This window comes from Paramisgurnus dabryanus, chromosome 2 (genome assembly GCF_030506205.2).
Source record: "Paramisgurnus dabryanus chromosome 2, PD_genome_1.1, whole genome shotgun sequence".
NCBI lineage: Eukaryota > Metazoa > Chordata > Actinopteri > Cypriniformes > Cobitidae > Paramisgurnus > Paramisgurnus dabryanus.
In genome coordinates, this window is record NC_133338.1 from 59,926,925 (window position 1) to 59,944,924 (window position 18,000).

At 39.5% G+C, this 18,000-nt stretch overlaps 1 protein-coding gene across 7 annotated transcripts in view; it reads right to left on the bottom strand.

The window, feature by feature from the left end:
- nrxn2b (neurexin 2b) overlaps window positions 1-7,283 on the bottom strand; it is a 339,687-nt gene extending 332,404 nt beyond the window's left edge. For all 7 annotated transcript variants that reach the window (XM_065261925.1, XM_065261926.1, XM_065261923.1 and 4 more), the window contains exon 1: window positions 7,096-7,283. The gene's annotated coding sequence lies outside the window, so the exon portion shown is untranslated. The remainder of the gene's footprint in view (window positions 1-7,095) is intronic.
- Window positions 7,284-18,000: the final 10,717 nt, after the last annotated feature.

Consider the following 18,000-nt stretch of genomic DNA (forward strand, 5'->3'; position numbering starts at 1 on the left):
TAAAATTAAGTTAAGAACATCTAAGTGTTATTTTGAGACATAATTTATTTCAATAAAAATCTAGTTGGTACTGGTATTCTTACTTTTTCAGGTAAACTGAAGTATCGCTCAACTAGAACTTTACTTTTAATAAGTATATTTGTAGCATAACTTTACATAACTTACAAATGTACTTGCTATTATTTAAGTGGTTTAAGTACATTGCATACTTTATTTTTACCTGGGATCTAAACCTGGGATCTAACGCCAGCAGCCATATCACCCCGTAGCCCAAGACAGCTTGCCCACTGAAGCTAAGCAGGGCTGAGCCTGGTCAGTACTTGGATGGGAAAAACCAGGTTGCTGCTGGTAGTGGTGTTAGGGAGACCAGCAGGGGGTGCTCACCCTGTGGTCTGTGTAGGTCCTAACACCCCAGTATAGTGATGGGGACACTATACTGTCAAAAAGCACCGTCCTTCGGATGAGACGCTAAACCGAGGTCCTGACTCTCTGTGGTCATTAAAAATCCCAGGATGTCCTTCGAAAAGAGTAGGGGTGTGCCCTGGCATCCTGGCCCAACTTGCCCATTGGCCTACTAATCATCCCTCATACTAATTGGCTAAATCACTCCATCTCCTCTCCACTAATAAGCTGGTGTGTGGTGTGTGTTCTGGCGCAATATGGCTGCCGTCGCATCATCCAGGTGGATGCTGCACATTGGTGGTGGTTGAGGAGATTCCCCCGTTCATATGTAAAGCGCTTTGAGTACTGAGAAAAGCACTATATAAATGTAATGAATTATTATTATTAAAATATTTTGTCTTAACCTTTTTACACTTTGGGTACACACTCTGTTTTGGGGGATGGACTGGGACTGCTGAATTATTGATTACTTTTTAATGCAACAATGTTTATTTTTGTAATCATTTTAATAAGCAATATTATATAACAAAAAACGTTACAAGATTTTAAACAAGAACTTATTTAGTGCTCTTATTGTTTTCAGCATGACTTTGTGAAAGGTTAACTCTTAAATTAAATTAAATAACAGAATTTTTAATGCTTTCTGTATGTTTTGTTGAGATTAGCTTTACCGTTTTACGCTACGTGTTTTAACATATTTGGCATATTTTATTTAAACCCAATTCTTCTACATCTTTGTACCAGAGATATGTTCTATTTTTCGATAGTGTTGTTGATACTGTTGATACTCTTACAGACACAAATATGATGATTACTGCTTTTATCTTACCGAATGTAGTATCAGCATGTTGCCAGATATTAGTACGAAAAACAAGCAAAAATAATTGGCCTTAAAAAACTAAGTTCGTCCAAACCTTGTATTTCAGAAATAAATCAGAGAAATCTCTAATACTAACCTACACCTAACAATCACTTTATAGATCATGTCAAAGTGCCACATTAATTGCTAAAACACTACGTCTAAAGAGGATTTTTAACACTAGGATCTGGCAACACTGCAAATTCTGTACCCACGCCGTCGTAGCTTAAGCCAATCTTCATCATTTTACACTAAACTATTCGGTAAACTGTCCAAACTTAATTATATATGCGGATGGGTTAGGGTTAAGTCATTCAGAGAACTTCAAATTAAAATTTTTTATATGAAAAAATTACCGAGGTCCGGACCTCTGTGACCTCATAGCTGGCTCCGGCCATGTGCGTGAATGTGTCTTGCAATTTAATGTGAATACGTTTACTACTTAAAAACATCAAAGCTAAACATCATATCTAGTCAAATCGCATAACGACATCGCTACAAATACAGTATGGGATTAAAATCAGCAAAAGCTACATTACCTTGTTTCATCGACGCTTGGTGAAACAGCAGTGGATGTTTTCGATTCAGATGCTGAATGTAATGTAATGATAAGAATGTAATGATCCCAAACTTTAGACATTCTTTGCCGTTTATGGACATATTTACTCTACGCCATCGCGCCAACTAAATTAAAAATGTATCACGCGCTATGGTGTGCTTCCTAAACATTGAACAACGCTCCGTGTGAATCAGATCCCTGCGCATAGTGCGCGTCATAGAAATTTAACGAGGCTTCGAGGCAGAATTTTTGTAATGGAGTTAATCGAGTAACTCGATGAATCGTTTTAGCCCTACCACAAATTCAATTTTCACGTGCTTTCAGAACGTGATGTAACAGCACATTTTATAGTGCCGTGTGTATGGCTTGTTAAAATCAACAATGTCATATTTATTTTTAATACTTTAGCCGAGTGAGCTCTTTGCTATTTCTATGTTGCGAGTGGAGGACGTGTGCGGGCCGGCCGTGCCTTTTCTCATATTTGTCATAGGCGGGAGATGCATGTGAGGGAAACACACACACACAGAGAACAGCGACCGGTAAAGAAGGTTACTTGAGAAGTTATTTAATGTTTTTCAGATTAATTCAGACAGTTCAAAAGAATATTTTCAAATGTACTATAAGATCACCAATATGAACTACAAACAATGAATTATAAACATAACAGTGTGAAATAGCTGAAGAAGAACTCGCCACTTTAAAACAATAAGCCATTATGTAAAGCTGTGCATCAAATTTTGTGCCGTGTTTGATGAAAGTTTGCATTTTATGACTTAATGTATTACAATGTTATTTTTGCTTCATGTATGATAACTGTTCAGTACGGTTTACATGAATGCTTTCTGTTTGGTTAATTACACATACATTAACCTTGATCATATTAATATTAACTCTTTCACCGCCATTGACGAGATATCTCGTCAATCAAGAGAAAACGCTTCCCTGCCAATGAAGAGATTTTCCGTCTTTCCGCAATACCGCCCTTCCACAACTTTTTTAAACCCGAAAGTATTGCGCTATGGCAAGCGGCTGCATGTCCGTGTCTGTTTTAAAGATCGCTCTGAATGGGATCTCTATGAAAAGCACATCACAAAAATGGAATTATCTCTGCTTTTTGCTCAAAATGTGGTGTTTTTGCAGAAACCTAATTCAAAAGCTGATTACAAAATAACCACTGAAGGTAGGATGAAACGGGTTTTTTGTTTGAAAGCAGAGGGTCTGTTCTTTCATTTGGTATATTGTATGTTTATATATTTAAAGAAAGACATTTTCTGGAAGGCATTAAACTTTGGTGAAAATCATAAAAAACGCTGGCACTGGCTGGTAACTTTTTTTAAAACGCTGGCGGTGAAAGAGTTAATGTCAATATAAGACTTTCACAAACTAGGGATGTGCATGTATGTCATTTTTTTTTTTCATTTTAAAAATCCACAGGTCTAAAAACAAGTATTTGATTGATTAGGGGCGGGGCAATTAAACAAGCGTCACTGTGAAAATGAAAATATTTTTAATAAAAACACTCAAACAAAACTTAATTTTGAAGAAACTATGACGGAATAATGAACATATAATACATTATTAATGAATTAAATTTTTTTTTTAACAAAAACCTCTTATAGGAATAGCTGCATGATAAAGTGAAACTAAAGGGTTAATAAATACAAACTGAAGCGTTTTCTAATGACGCAATCTATAATAATAATAATAATAATAATAATTCCTTACATTTATATAGCGCTTTTCTCAGTACTCAAAGCGCTTTTCATATGAACGGGGTAAACTCCTCAACCACCACCAATCTATGTAATATAAAACCTTGATTCAACATTAATGTATTATATAATGTGCATCTATCTGCACAAAATGCAAGACTTCAACGAAGTTATGAACTGGATAGAAAATTAACTCCCGTTGTGGATGCGCACCATAATAACAACATGCTTTAAAAGTCCAGTCATAGCGCATGGATTTTCGTGATCGATCGTCGTTCGAGTACTCAAGCAATCGATTACTCGTGCCCATCACAATCACAAACACACTTTTGAAGAATCCAAAATAAGACCATATCTGTTATCGTTATCTGTAAAATCATAGGTATCACTCCTAGTGGTAACGCAATTGATGTCTCTCCTTTTGAAGCGAGCTATGGGGTGTTTTACGATCACACTGCACGTTTTGCGCCTGGGCCCAGGTGAACCACGCTCGAGCCCACCTCTGCAAGCCAGCCAGGGCGCGATTAACCAAACTGCACCTGGTAAGATCAAACGTTTTGTAAAAACAGATTAAAGACAAAAAGCTTTTTATTCTGATCTCAAAATCTAAAAACAGGAAAGACTCCACAAAACTAAACTAAGAGTTACAGGTTCTGTAAGATCTACAGCTAAAACAACATTTCTGTATTTTTGTATTTCGAATGGGTCACTAGAAAAGAATCCCATGGTTGGACTATAGATTTGTTGACTCCTAAGGTAAAATAGTAAAGACTCATTTCATTTCACTTCATTTGTAAGTTTCTCTTTCCACATTCAATGGACGTGGAAGCAGAGAATGTCTGAGTGTATGGGTTGGCTTTGCGCACTGTGATTGGCTCATCGTGTTTGGGGGTGTGGCTTACCCATAGGTCAATTGTCAAGCTGCACAATTTACTAAACTGAACCCTTACATTTAAACATCTGGCAGACACTTTAATCCAATGCAACAGTGCACTAAATCTACACACTTCAACAGTATATACTAATGTGTTTACTAGGATTCAAACTAATGACCCTGACATGTCAAACATCAATTTTAGTGAAGCAATGCTGTGAAATGTATCCATGTCCATCCATCTATCATATTGAGATATCACAATTGTTGTTGTTTACATGCATAAAATGCCTCAAAACATATGATCTGCTTTTTCATTTGAATACCTGTTTGTTTTTAAAACGGTTTATATAGACAAGATTGGTCATTAAATTGTTGATTAAATGTTCCTATACACTCTAAAAAAACAAACAGTGCTATATAGCACCAAAACTGTTGCTTTGATCATTACCATAGAAGAACCATTTTTAGTGCCATATAGCACCAGTGAAGCACCTGTGTAGAACCATATAGGGGCCATATAGCACCACATATGGTTCTACAAAGCACTATATGGTTCTACACAGGTGCTTCACAGGTGCTATATGGCACTAAAAACGGTTCTTCTATGGTTATGATCCAAAGCAACAGTTTTGGTGCTATATAGCACCGTTTGTTTTTTTAGAGTGTAGCTTAACTGGTAGAGTATTGTGTCGGCAGTATAAAGGACATGAGTTTGAATTCTGAAGCTTTCAATAAAAGCAACACTCTTAAAACAAATGTGATAAATAGCACCAAAAGTGGTTCTTTGCTCGTAATCATAGAAGAACCGTTTTTAGTGCCATAAAGCACCGGTGAAGCACCTGTGTAGAACTACATAGTGCTATATAGAACCATTTGTGCTGCTATAGCGGTGCTATATGTCCCCCATATAGTTCTGCACAGGTGCTTCACCGGTGCTTTATAGCACTAAAAACGGTTCTTCTATGATTACGAGCAAAGAACCACTTTTGGTGCTATATAGTAGGGCTGTGACGATACATCACATTCCCCATTAAAAAGACCTGCCTGAAATCGATTCTGAATCGCAAGGCTCTGATTCTGTGTTTCATGCAAAGCGGTTGTAATGATACTTATTCTGTAGCACAAATGAGGTTTCTACACGAGAGTGCCCTCTGGCTTTTGGATGTAGCGCATTTCACCGTAAATCATTCAAATTCATTCATTGGGAAAACGCGCATTGCACGATTAATCGACACAGCCCTACTATATAGCATAGTTTGTTTTTAGAGTGAAGAGTAAATGTAGGCCTATCAAAAATTCTACAAACGCATGTTTGTTAACATGAATCAACAACTTAAGTAGTAAAATCTTTAAAATGTCTTTTAATTACCATCCTCCTCTTATACCAAGATGTGTGTGCGTGTGTGTGTGCATGTACATTATCACTTTGTGGGGACCAACAGATAGGAATACCAGTATTTTTGTGACCTTGTGGGGACATTTTGATATCCCCATGAGGAAACAAGCTTATAAATCAAACAGAATGATGTTTCTTGAAAATGTGAAGTAGGAGAAAGGTTCCTGTGATGGTTGGGGTTAGGGAATGGGGCAGGTAAGGGGAATAGAATATACAGTTTGGATGGTATAAAATGCATTACGTCTATAGAATGTCCCCACAAAACTTGGAAACCAGAATGTGTATGTGTGTGTGTGTGTGTGTGTGTGTGTGTGTGTGTGTGTGTGTGTGTGTGTGGTGTCCCTGTGGTATCACGTTGTGGGGACCAACAAATAGGAATACCAGTATTTTTGTGGCCTCGTGGGGACATTTTGAGATCCCCATGAGGAAACAAGCTTTAAATCAAACAGAATGATGTAATGATGTTTATTGAAAATGTAAAGTAAGAGATAGGTTTCTGTGATGGTTGGGGTTTTGGTTAGGGGAAGGGAATATATAAACAAATACGTCTATTGAATGTCCCCACAAAACATACCAAAATCTGTGTGTGCGCGCGTGTGCGTGTCTGTGTTAGCGAGTCTATGCGGTCCATGTTAGTGTGTGTGTGTGTGTGTGTGTGTGTGTGTGTGTGTGTGTGTGTGTGTGTGTGTGTGTGTGTGTGTGTGTGTGTGTGTGTGTGTGTGTGTGTGTGTGTGTGTGTGTGTGTGTGTGTGTGTGTGTGTGTGTGTGTGTGTGTTCTGCAGGCAGGTTGTTCAGGAGAGGTTGTATCGCACCCCAGTGGAGGAGGTGCGCGAGCTCATCACATTCACACAAAGATTTGATTCCAGCTGATTTAATGAACATAGAACAGCGAAGGAAACCGTAACGCAATATCGACTTGTCGACTTGTGCGTGCGTGTATCACGCGTCTGGAGAATTCAGTTAATGATTTTCTTTCATAATTTCGTCATTGACTCTTCATCTATAACACACAACTTAACCGGCATCACCTGAAGACGTACATTTATCCAGACCTTAAGACGCAGCGGCCACTTTAAACAGATAAACGACCCGAGCGAGCGAGCCGTTTAAGTGACAATTTACAGATCGGTAATGGAAATACTACAGCGGTGCTCTTAAGACATCGTACAAATACATCCTACATATAAACCCTTCAGATACAGCATCAGACCCAAAAATAACAAACACACACCGCGCGCGCTGTCACACCGCAAGCGAGAAAGCACGCGCGCTCACGCGCTCGACTCTTACCTCAGGAATGCTCTTCAGATTCCCGCAGTAATCTCTCTGCATTAATAATCTCTCTGCAATAATAATCGCAATGCATTCATTATCGTCTCTGGAATTCGCGTAAGGTCTTCTCTCCTGTCACGGCGGAAATCGTCCGCGTCTTGCAATGTAGTACTGCTGAGCGCCGCGTCACCTGCGTGTTCCCATTAGCACTGCGTGAGAATCCGCCCACAGACACACGCCCCGCGCCGCGGGCGGAGCTGAGATGCGGTTACGACGCGACGCGTGTGTCGGTCCAGCAAACATCTATCAGAAACAGATGAGAATGATTGGTTTTTGTAAGAGTTTAATGCACGCAGTCCCTCTCCATCTTTATGCCACATTCAGCACGATAATCCGCGTTTAAAACCAACGAGTCACTGGAGGCTTCAAATGATCAAGCCATCAACTGCAGCCATAAAACTCCATAGGTGATTAACATTCAGCTCCAGTATACCATCTTTTATAGTTGGGTACACGTTGTCAAGATATTAATTTACACGTAGGCTAAGATTAAAACAACTTTATTGGCTCCTTTATAGATAGCAGAGGCAGTCAGGTTTTGATTTTTTATAGAATGCATGGAGCAATGTATCTGAACAGGATGTCTAGGATCCTCAGCCCACAACGTTAAAGATCCATTGATATATTTACCTGTGGACATTTTTATCCTTGTTTGCACCAAACCCATCTTGTGAGGATTCTGCCCAAAAGCTCTTTTTAAATTTCATTTGATCATAGAACCTGAACCAATTTGAAGTTCCAGTAGTGTCTGACCCAACTGAATATACTGAAGTTTGATTTTAATGAGAGAATTGGACTTTTTTAGGAAACAATTACTGATGATGATGTAGGTGCTGTTTGATTAACCGTTTTAGACTTTCTGACCTCACGTCTCAAATAATTTCTGAGGTTCTCTTCTCCTCACAATACATTAAGATGTGATTCTGTGATTTTATGTAATAATGTGGTACATTTTATTTTGGATGCATTTTTTTTTTAAAGTTACCATTGTGGAGACTGGTAGTGCTGTTCCTATGACCTAAATACTGCTGAGGAGAGCATAAAATACATTAAAGACAGGGTATCCGATTTGATCCAGAATTTTTAGTTATGCTGGTTAAAAGTCTCCTAACATCCTGATAGCAATCACTATGTTAAGTTGTTTAAATGTATTTTTATAAATATATGTAATCTGTAAAAGGCATAGGACCAAAAAAATGTTCAACAAATCATTAAACTCGGACCAAACGAATAATTGGATGCATCGCTTCTTCAAAGGGTCTGAAAGGGTCGTTGCAGTGTTTCATTTGGGAAGGTAAGTATGATTGTATTTAAATGGATACAGATATTCTACTTTGAAACATTGTTGCCTATGAAGTTTGTGTTTCTTTATGAACTAGCCTAAACTGATTCAGATTTAAAACAGTTGTTTATTTTGGTGATTTTGGTATTGTTATTCACTTTGTACTGCAAAGGTTTATCACTGGTGAATGAGACATGAGATGTGGATGTCTGGTCTGTGTGTGTTCATTTGTTTTGAAAGAGGCGTAGCTTTGGATGGCGATTTGAATGGAAGGGGGGATCGTGGTTTCAGTGCTATTAGGCTAAAGTAAGATTTTAAAAAATCAGATTTAACAATGTTTTATGGCATACATTTTCAGCATTTATTACAAATAAAAATGAATACAAACCCTACCGCTTCCGTCTCGCAACATAATAAGTAACAACGGTGGGGTCAAATATGGAAATCAAAACTTAAGGATCATAAAATGGTAATGAATAAGAACATCAAGATACACTGACAAGATTATAACCCAGCAGATGCGTCACGCGCGAAATATACAATACAACTTTATTGTCAACCGTGGTTGAAATTTGTCTTTGACCAGCAAAACCAGACACTCATACAAACACATACACAAAGATAACATTAAATAAAATCACATACCTTTTTGATATATAAAACCGATTGCAGAGGGTACAAAGGATCTTTTATAAATAATTGTCTTGGCTCTAGGCATTAAAAATTATCTCCCAGAGGGCAGTAAAACAAACTGATCACACAGAGGATAAGTTGGGTCTTTTTTATATATTCTCTGCTTTCAAAACACATCTTGAGGCATAAACCTCACCCAACTTACTCTGTGGTCTTCCAATAATTTTACTAGCTGTAGTAGTGACTCTTGCCAGATTATTTTTCTGCTTACAATTTAGTTGCCCATACCATGCAGTTAAATTATATGTCAACACGCTCTCCACCAACGATTTGTAGGCAATCTCCAATATGTTTTGACTTACTCCAAACCTACAAATTCTCTATATTAGAAATAATCATTGCATGCATTTGTTTTACGACATTATTAGTGTTATCCATAAAATTTAACTTACTGTCTATATATATGCCAAGATATTTAAAATTATCAACCATCTCAACTTGATGACCCTCTATCAATACCGGCACAACTGCAACATCTTGCCTAGTGCGACTTATAACTAATTCCTTGGTTTTCTTTATATTTAATACTAGTGCACTATTATTACACCATTCATTATTATTTCATTCATATCATTTCCAGTATCAAAAACAAATCCCAAACAGTGTCAAATATAATTGCTTTATACGCTCACTTGTGATTGGCTGAATGTTAGTTGACTCAAATCTAAGTATCAAATCAGACAACATACTGTAAATGAGAAAGGTGGCGGTGTGTGGATAAAGACCCTCCGATGTTCTCCAGTCTTCTGCGGCTGCTACACGCACATGGTTGCAGACAGTATTTAAAGTTTAATATAGCCTTGATTTCTGGTGTAAACTCGCAAAACGCCCCCTAAGATAACCTGAATGTGCCCGTTTTAAAAACCTTGCTTCCAGTAAACCCCCTCCCCTCGAAGCCTTCTGAATGCCCCCGTTGAGAAACGCTAGACTAAAGGGGACATTTCACAAGACTTTTTTTAAAAGTAAATGTCAAGTTTTAGCAAAAAATTTGCTGTAATTTATGCAACTGTTTGCCAGTAACTTACTGTAGATTTAAATTGATGTTATTTACTGGGAACAATTTGTTCAAAGATAAATGAACATTAAACATTAACAGGTCTTTCTCTTCACAGAATTAAACTATAAAATATCAGCCTCATGCAATGCATTCTGGGAATCAGAAATCAGCTTTTCTTTTCAGATTTTCTGGTTTATCAAAACTAAGTTACTGGGTTTCTTGTTTTTTACGTTTTCTAGGTTGATAGAAGCACTGGGGACCCAATTATAACACTTCATCATGGAAAAAGTAATGTCCCCAGATTTGTAACATATATGGTTTATTTGTAAACTTGTTTTTTATTTCCCTTATAGTGGAAATTTTCAATTGGTGATTCATTTTTAAATCTTTTAATCAGCAATTTTTATATGTGAGGCTCTCCTATCTTTTGCTGCATATCAGAACTTTATTCAGTTTTTTTTCAGGTGATTAAGGAATTTGGCCTTTGTTTTACTTCATGTATGTGTACTGCTGTGAAACAAATGAAATGAAAAAAATATATATATAATAAGAATACAAGATTTTCTGGGTGAGAAGACTTTGTATGCACTCTAAAAATGGTTGGGTTATTTTTGACCCATAATGGGTAAATACCCAGCAAGCAATTTGGGCCAAAACCAGGCAAAATTTGGGCTGTCAGTGAAAGTCTAAGGGCGCACTCACACTATCCAAACCAAACCGCGCTCGGGCGCGTTTGACCCCCAAAGCCTGGTTTGTTTGACTAGTGTGATCGCTCTGTTCCGTGCCCGGGCGCGGATTGGTTAATCGCGCCGCGGCCGGGTTGCAGAGGTGGGCCGGAGCGCGGTTCACTTGGGCTCAGGCGCGGAAGGCTGTGGTGTGAGCTCAATCGCCCCTGAGCGCGATTCAAAAGGTGAAGACGTCAGTTGCGTGACCACTCACCTTCATCTGCCTCCGTAAAAACCTTTTGATGCGCGCCGCGGGGTTACGTGAATGTCTGAGCTGCGCACGTGACAGATGAACTAAGCAATATGATGACATGTGAGAGGGCTGTCTGTAATCGCGCACCAAACGACTCAGAATAAAAAACACAGACTTATCATTACGGTGGGTTCCAGTGTTAAGAGAGAGCTTTACTTCCTGTTTTTTTTTTCAAAACAATCGCATCTTAATGACGAAAGCGCACCCGGACTCGGATCGATACAGTGTGAGTGCGTGCATCTGGGGGAGTAGGGAGGGGTGACAATCGCGCTGGGGCTTGGTTTGGTTTGGATAATGTGAGTGCGCCCTAATAGACGTCTACCATAGCCCAAGAATAGATGATACGTATAAGTTTTAAACAAACAAAAGCAAACACCTTGAACACCTGTTGATTTTGCCTACATGTTGGAATATCATACATCTTCAAGTTATTTTGGCAAAAATGGCATGTAACCAAATTCAAGGTTATTTAGGGTAGAAGTGGGTTACTCATAGCCGGTCTATATTGGGTCCATAGTTAGCTGTCATTTCAACGTCTTGGTTTTTGCTTGCTGGGTATTGGACAGAACACCTGCTGGGTTAAAATTGACCCAATGTTGTGGGGGATGTTTTGCAACCATGGGGTATAATAACCCAGCAGTTGGGTTAAACAACCTAGCATTGGGTCAATATTAACCCAGCATGTGTTCTGTCCAATATTTACCCATATGGGTCAAAAATAATCCAGACAATTTTAGAGTGTGGGTGCCAATAATTGTGTGTATTGTAGAAAAATGTGTATTTTTATAATGTGACCCTGCCTTACCTTCAATTATTTTACCTGATTGTAAAGTAGGATTTTTTGTTTTATATATAACCTTGTGCTCTACATGCACACACACACACACAGTTTAAAGAATCCTACCCTTGGCAATAAAAACATAGCAAAAAGTCTATTCCTTTGTGTCGCTTTGTGACGTGCATTTAATCTCTGTCTTTTCCTTAATATGCTTTTCCCAGGGTGAGAAGTGTGTTAAAGTCACATAGGCATCTGCTGGGAGAGTAAATGGACCAATACGCAAACAGTAACCACATCCCTTAAGAGAGCTCTTATTGAACCATTAAATGGATCTCTAATGCACTATGTATCTTCTGAAAAGAAATGAAATGTCCCTACTGTCTCTCTCTCCCTGACACCTTACTGCATCTGCATGTTTGTCTCTCCCTAGCTGTATGAGTGTTTATTAATTCAAGAGGCTTTTCACTTCTCATTCCACTTTAAAACAACTGAGCTGTCGTTCTGTTGGATTTCTATCTGATGTTGGCTGTTTGAACACGTCACCGCATACACTCTTAAAAATAAGGGCACTAAAAGTCTTTGTAAAGCGATATTGAATTAGTGTTGTCATACTACAAAAAATGTGTTATTAATCACCCTGCTAAATGTAAATAAGATTAAAAAACTCCAATTAAATAAAATAATCTAAATCTTGGTAAAAAAATCAGCATTTTAGAGATTTTGGACGCAACCTTTAAATTTTCATTCAAACAAGACCATCCGGGAACTTTATGGATACTCATTTTAAGCTCCAATGATTTGGGACGTACTAATTCTAATTTCAAATACTATTTTGGATGGATAGTATGCAGATTGGGACACAGGTTCAGATCATTGCCAGTTTATGCACTGCATGAAAAGGGAATACATAACGTGACTAGAAATGTCTCGGTTACTTATGTAACCCTCGTTCCCTGAAGGAAGGGAACAAAGATGTCACGTCGTGACCGACGAAACAGGTTCTCACATTTGAACATCTCATAGTAATATCACATACTAGAGAAAGACATAGAGCGGGCTCTGCTAATGGAAAATGTGGGCCGGTAGTATTAATCCCACAGAAAATACACATATAGGAACCCAGTGTAGGGGGCGCTATATGGACGCCTAGGGATAACGCAGGTTACAATGAATACATCTGCTGAAAGGCTGACAGCCAATGCTCTGCAACAACGGCCGCCAAGGCAGTGGAGGAGTACCAACTATTTGAAAGGATTTATGGCACTTAATGCACTCTATAATGGCACTACTGTGTAGCACCCCAACGGTGCTTCATGCCAACACGCAAACCAGTGCTTAGTGTTTTACCGGTTTGATGAGAGAACATGAGAGGAAACCGGCTCAACACAAACATTATAGAATCTAGTAAATGTGTTAGGTGTCGCCCAGCCAGCAGCTCTGCAGATGTCTCTCAGTGAGCAACCACAAGCTAATGCCCAAGATGATGCAACACTTCTCTTAGAGTGAGCTTTTAAAATTAAAGGGGCATTGGGTGCCCTGCTTTGATAAGCAAGGGCGATGGTGTCCACTATCCAGTGGGACAAATTTTGCATGGTGACAGCTTTCTCTTTCTGCTGACCACCATAACAGACAAAGAGCTGGTCTGAGGTCCTAAAACTTTGCGTTCTGTCGCCGTACATCTGCAGTGCGTGTACGGGGCATAACAAACCCATAGCTGGGTCTGCCTCCTCCAAAGGCAGCGCTTGCAGGTTCACCACCTGATCCCTGAGGGGAGTGGTGGGAACCTTGGATGGTGGGCACATAGCCAGGCCTGGGTCTTAGTGTTACACTAAAGACAGCAGGTCCAAACTGAAGGCACAAAGGTCCCCTACCCTCTTAACAGAGGCCAATGCAACCAAAGTTAGAGTTTTCATAGTGATAAACTTGATACTTACGGACTGCAGAGGCTCAAAGGCAGTGTTCTGAAGGGCTTTCAGCACCATGGAGAGGTCCCAGGGAGGAATACAGGGGTGCTGCGAGGAGGTGACGGGCAAGATGAGACAGGTGATGAGAGCATAAACCCCTTTGATGGTTGATATAAACAAGGTTAGCGTTAGGGTGTTGTCGGTGCAAACTAATACATCCTTTCCTCGAGTTACACAGCCCACATCTCAAAGCAGTTGATGTGCCCCCAGGTGAAAAAGTAGTACACTTCCATAGTGTACTTAAAGTGCTTTATTTTCGCACACTAATTTTGTACTTAATATACTAAAAATTCATCTTTAGTACTTCTTAAGATGTTCTTAAAATCATCTAAGTGTACTTCACTGTGCTATTTTGAGACACCATAAATATGAACTAAAATGTGCTAAAAATTTATTTAAAAAATGTATTTAGATACCACTTTTAGTAAACTTGAACCCATCTTTGTATGAAAGTTGAGTTCAAGTTTAATTCAAGTGTTGAGTAAATACATTTTTTAATACAGAGATAGTATGTTAAAAATGCATTTTAGTTCATATTCATGGTGTCTCAAAATAGCACAGTGAAGTACACTTAGATGATTTTAAGAACATCTTAAGAAGTACTAAAGATGACTTTTTAGTATATTAAGTACAAAACTAGATATTAAAGTTTGAGGACAAACTTTATGTTGGCTTGAAAAAGCGTAGCCTGAACATTTAAAATGGTTTGACAGAAGTTTATTTTAGTAGGCTATCTGGCTGTTAGCATGATTAGCATGAAGTTAGCATGATTAGCATGAAGCTAGCATGATTAGCATGAAGCTAGCATGATGTTAGCATGATAAGTATGAAGCTAGCATGAAGCTAACATGATTAGCATGAAGCTAACATGAAGCTAACATGATTAGCATGAAGCTAGCATGATGCTAGCATGATTAGCATGAAGCTAGCATGAAGCTAACATGATTAGCATGAAGCTAGAATGAAGCTAACATTTATTCCATTGCTAGGGTACTAAGTTTGGTTGCTAGGGAGAAAATTGGCATCCCATAATGATCAACCTTCATGCCACAAGTAAAACGGTCCAACCCCCGTGTCTCTATGATGTTCTGAAGCGGAGATATAAGGCTTTGTTTATTCCGTTGCTAGGGTACTAAGTTTGGTTGCTAGGGAGAAAATTGGCATCCCATAATGATCAACCTTCAAGCCACAAGTAAAACGGTCCAACCCCCGTGTCTCTATGATGTTCTGAAGCGGAGATATAAGGCTTTGTTTATTCCGTTGCTAGGGTACTAAGTTTGGTTGCTAGGGAGAAAAATGGCATCCCATAATGATCACACTTAAAGCCACAAGTAAAACGGTCCAACCCCCGTGTCTCTACAATGTTCTGATGCTGAGATATAAGGCTTTGTTTATTCCGTTGCTAGGGTACTAAGTTTGGTTGCTAGGGAGGAAATTGGCATCCCATAATAATCAACCTTCAAGCCACAAGTAAAACGGTCCAACCCCCGTGTCTCTAAGATGTTCTGAAGCGGAGAAATAAGGCTTTGTTTATTCCGTTGCTAGGGTACTAAGTTTGGTTGCTAGGGAGAAAATTGGCATCCCATAATGATCAACCTTCAAGCCAAAAGTAAAACGGTCCAACCCCCGTGTCTCTATGATGTTCTGAAGCGGAGATATAAGGCTTTGTTTATTCCGTTGCTAGGGTACTAAGTTTGGTTGCTAGGGAGAAAAATGGCATCCCATAATGATCACACTTAAAGCCACAAGTAAAACGGTCCAACCCCCGTGTCTCTACAATGTTCTGATGCTGAGATATAAGGCTTTGTTTATTCCGTTGCTAGGGTACTAAGTTTGGTTGCTAGGGAGGAAATTGGCATCCCAAAATAATCAACCTTCAAGCCACAAGTAAAACGGTCCAACCCCCATGTCTCTATGATGTTCTGAAGCGGAGATATAAGGCTTTGTTTATTCCGTTGCTAGGGTACTAAGTTTGGTTGCTAGGGAGAAAATTGGCATCCCATAATGATCAACCTTCAAGCCACAAGTAAAACGGTCCAACCCCCGTGTCTCTATGATGTTCTGAAGCGGAGATATAAGGCTTTGTTTATTCCGTTGCTAGGGTACTAAGTTTGGTTGCTAGGGAGAAAATTGGCATCCCATAATGATCAACCTTCAAGCCACAAGTAAAACGGTCCAACCCCCGTGTCTCTACAATGTTCTGATGCCGAGATATAAGGCTTTGTTTATTCCGTTGCTAGGGTACTAAGTTTGGTTGCTAGGGAGAAAATTGGCATCCCATAATGATCAACCTTCAAGCCACAAGTAAAACGGTCCAACCCCCGTGTCTCTATGATGTTCTGATGCCGAGATATAAGGCTTTGTTTATTCCGTTGCTAGGGTACTAAGTTTGGTTGCTAGGGAGAAAATTGGCATCCCATAATGATCAACCTTCAAGCCACAAGTAAAACGGTCCAACCCCCGTGTCTCTATGATGTTCTGAAGCAGAGATATAAGGCTTTGTTTATTCCGTTGCTAGGGTACTAAGTTTGGTTGCTAGGGAGAAAATTGGCATCCCATAATGATCAACCTTCAAGCCACAAGTAAAACGGTCCAACCCCCATGTCTCTATGATGTTCTGAAGCGGAGAAATAAGGCTTTGTTTATTCCGTTGCTAGGGTACTAAGTTTGGTTGCTAGGGAGAAAATTGGCATCCCATAATGATCAACCTTCAAGCCACAAGTAAAACGGTCCAACCCCCGTGTCTCTACAATGTTCTGATGCTGAGATATAAGGCTTTGTTTATTCCGTTGCTAGGGTACTAAGTTTGGTTGCTAGGGAGGAAATTGGCATCCCATAATAATCAACCTTCAAGCCACAAGTAAAACGGTCCAACCCCCGTGTCTCTATGATGTTCTGAAGCGGAGAAATAAGGCTTTGTTTATTCCGTTGCTAGGGTACTAAGTTTGGTTGCTAGGGAGAAAAATGGCATCCCATAATGATCAACCTTCAAGCCACAAGTAAAACGGTCCAACCCCCATGTCTCTATGATGTTCTGAAGCGGAGATATAAGGCTTTGTTTATTCCGTTGCTAGGGTACTAAGTTTGGTTGCTAGGGAGAAAAATGGCATCCCATAATGATCAACCTTCAAGCCACAAGTAAAATGGTCCAACCCCCGTGTCTCTATGATGTTCTGAAGCGGAGAAATAAGGCTTTGTTTATTCCGTTGCTAGGGTACTAAGTTTGGTTGCTAGGGAGAAAAATGGCATCCCATAATGATCAACCTTCAAGCCACAAGTAAAATGGTCCAACCCCCGTGTCTCTATGATGTTCTGAAGCGGAGATATAAGGCTTTGTTTATTCCGTTGCTAGGGTACTAAGTTTGGTTGCTAGGGAGAAAATTGGCATCCCATAATGATCAACCTTCAAGCCACAAGTAAAACGGTCCAACCCCCATGTCTCTACAATGTTCTGATGCTGAGATATAAGGCTTTGTTTATTCCGTTGCTAGGGTACTAAGTTTGGTTGCTAGGGAGGAAATTGGCATCCCATAATAATCAACCTTCAAGCCACAAGTAAAACGGTCCAACCCCCATGTCTCTATGATGTTCTGAAGCGGAGATATAAGGCTTTGTTTATTCCGTTGCTAGGGTACTAAGTTTGGTTGCTAGGGAGAAAATTGGCATCCCATAATGATCAACCTTCAAGCCACAAGTAAAACGGTCCAACCCCCGTGTCTCTATGATGTTCTGAAGCAGAGATATAAGGCTTTGTTTATTCCGTTGCTAGGGTACTAAGTTTGGTTGCTAGGGAGAAAAATGGCATCCCATAATGATCACACTTAAAGCCACAAGTAAAACGGTCCAACCCCCGTGTCTCTACAATGTTCTGATGCTGAGATATAAGGCTTTGTTTATTCCGTTGCTAGGGTACTAAGTTTGGTTGCTAGGGAGGAAATTGGCATCCCATAATAATCAACCTTCAAGCCACAAGTAAAACGGTCCAACCCCCGTGTCTCTAAGATGTTCTGAAGCGGAGAAATAAGGCTTTGTTTATTCCGTTGCTAGGGTACTAAGTTTGGTTGCTAGGGAGAAAAATGGCATCCCATAATGATCAACCTTCAAGCCACAAGTAAAACGGTCCAACCCCCGTGTCTCTATGATGTTCTGAATCGGAGATATAAGGCTTTGT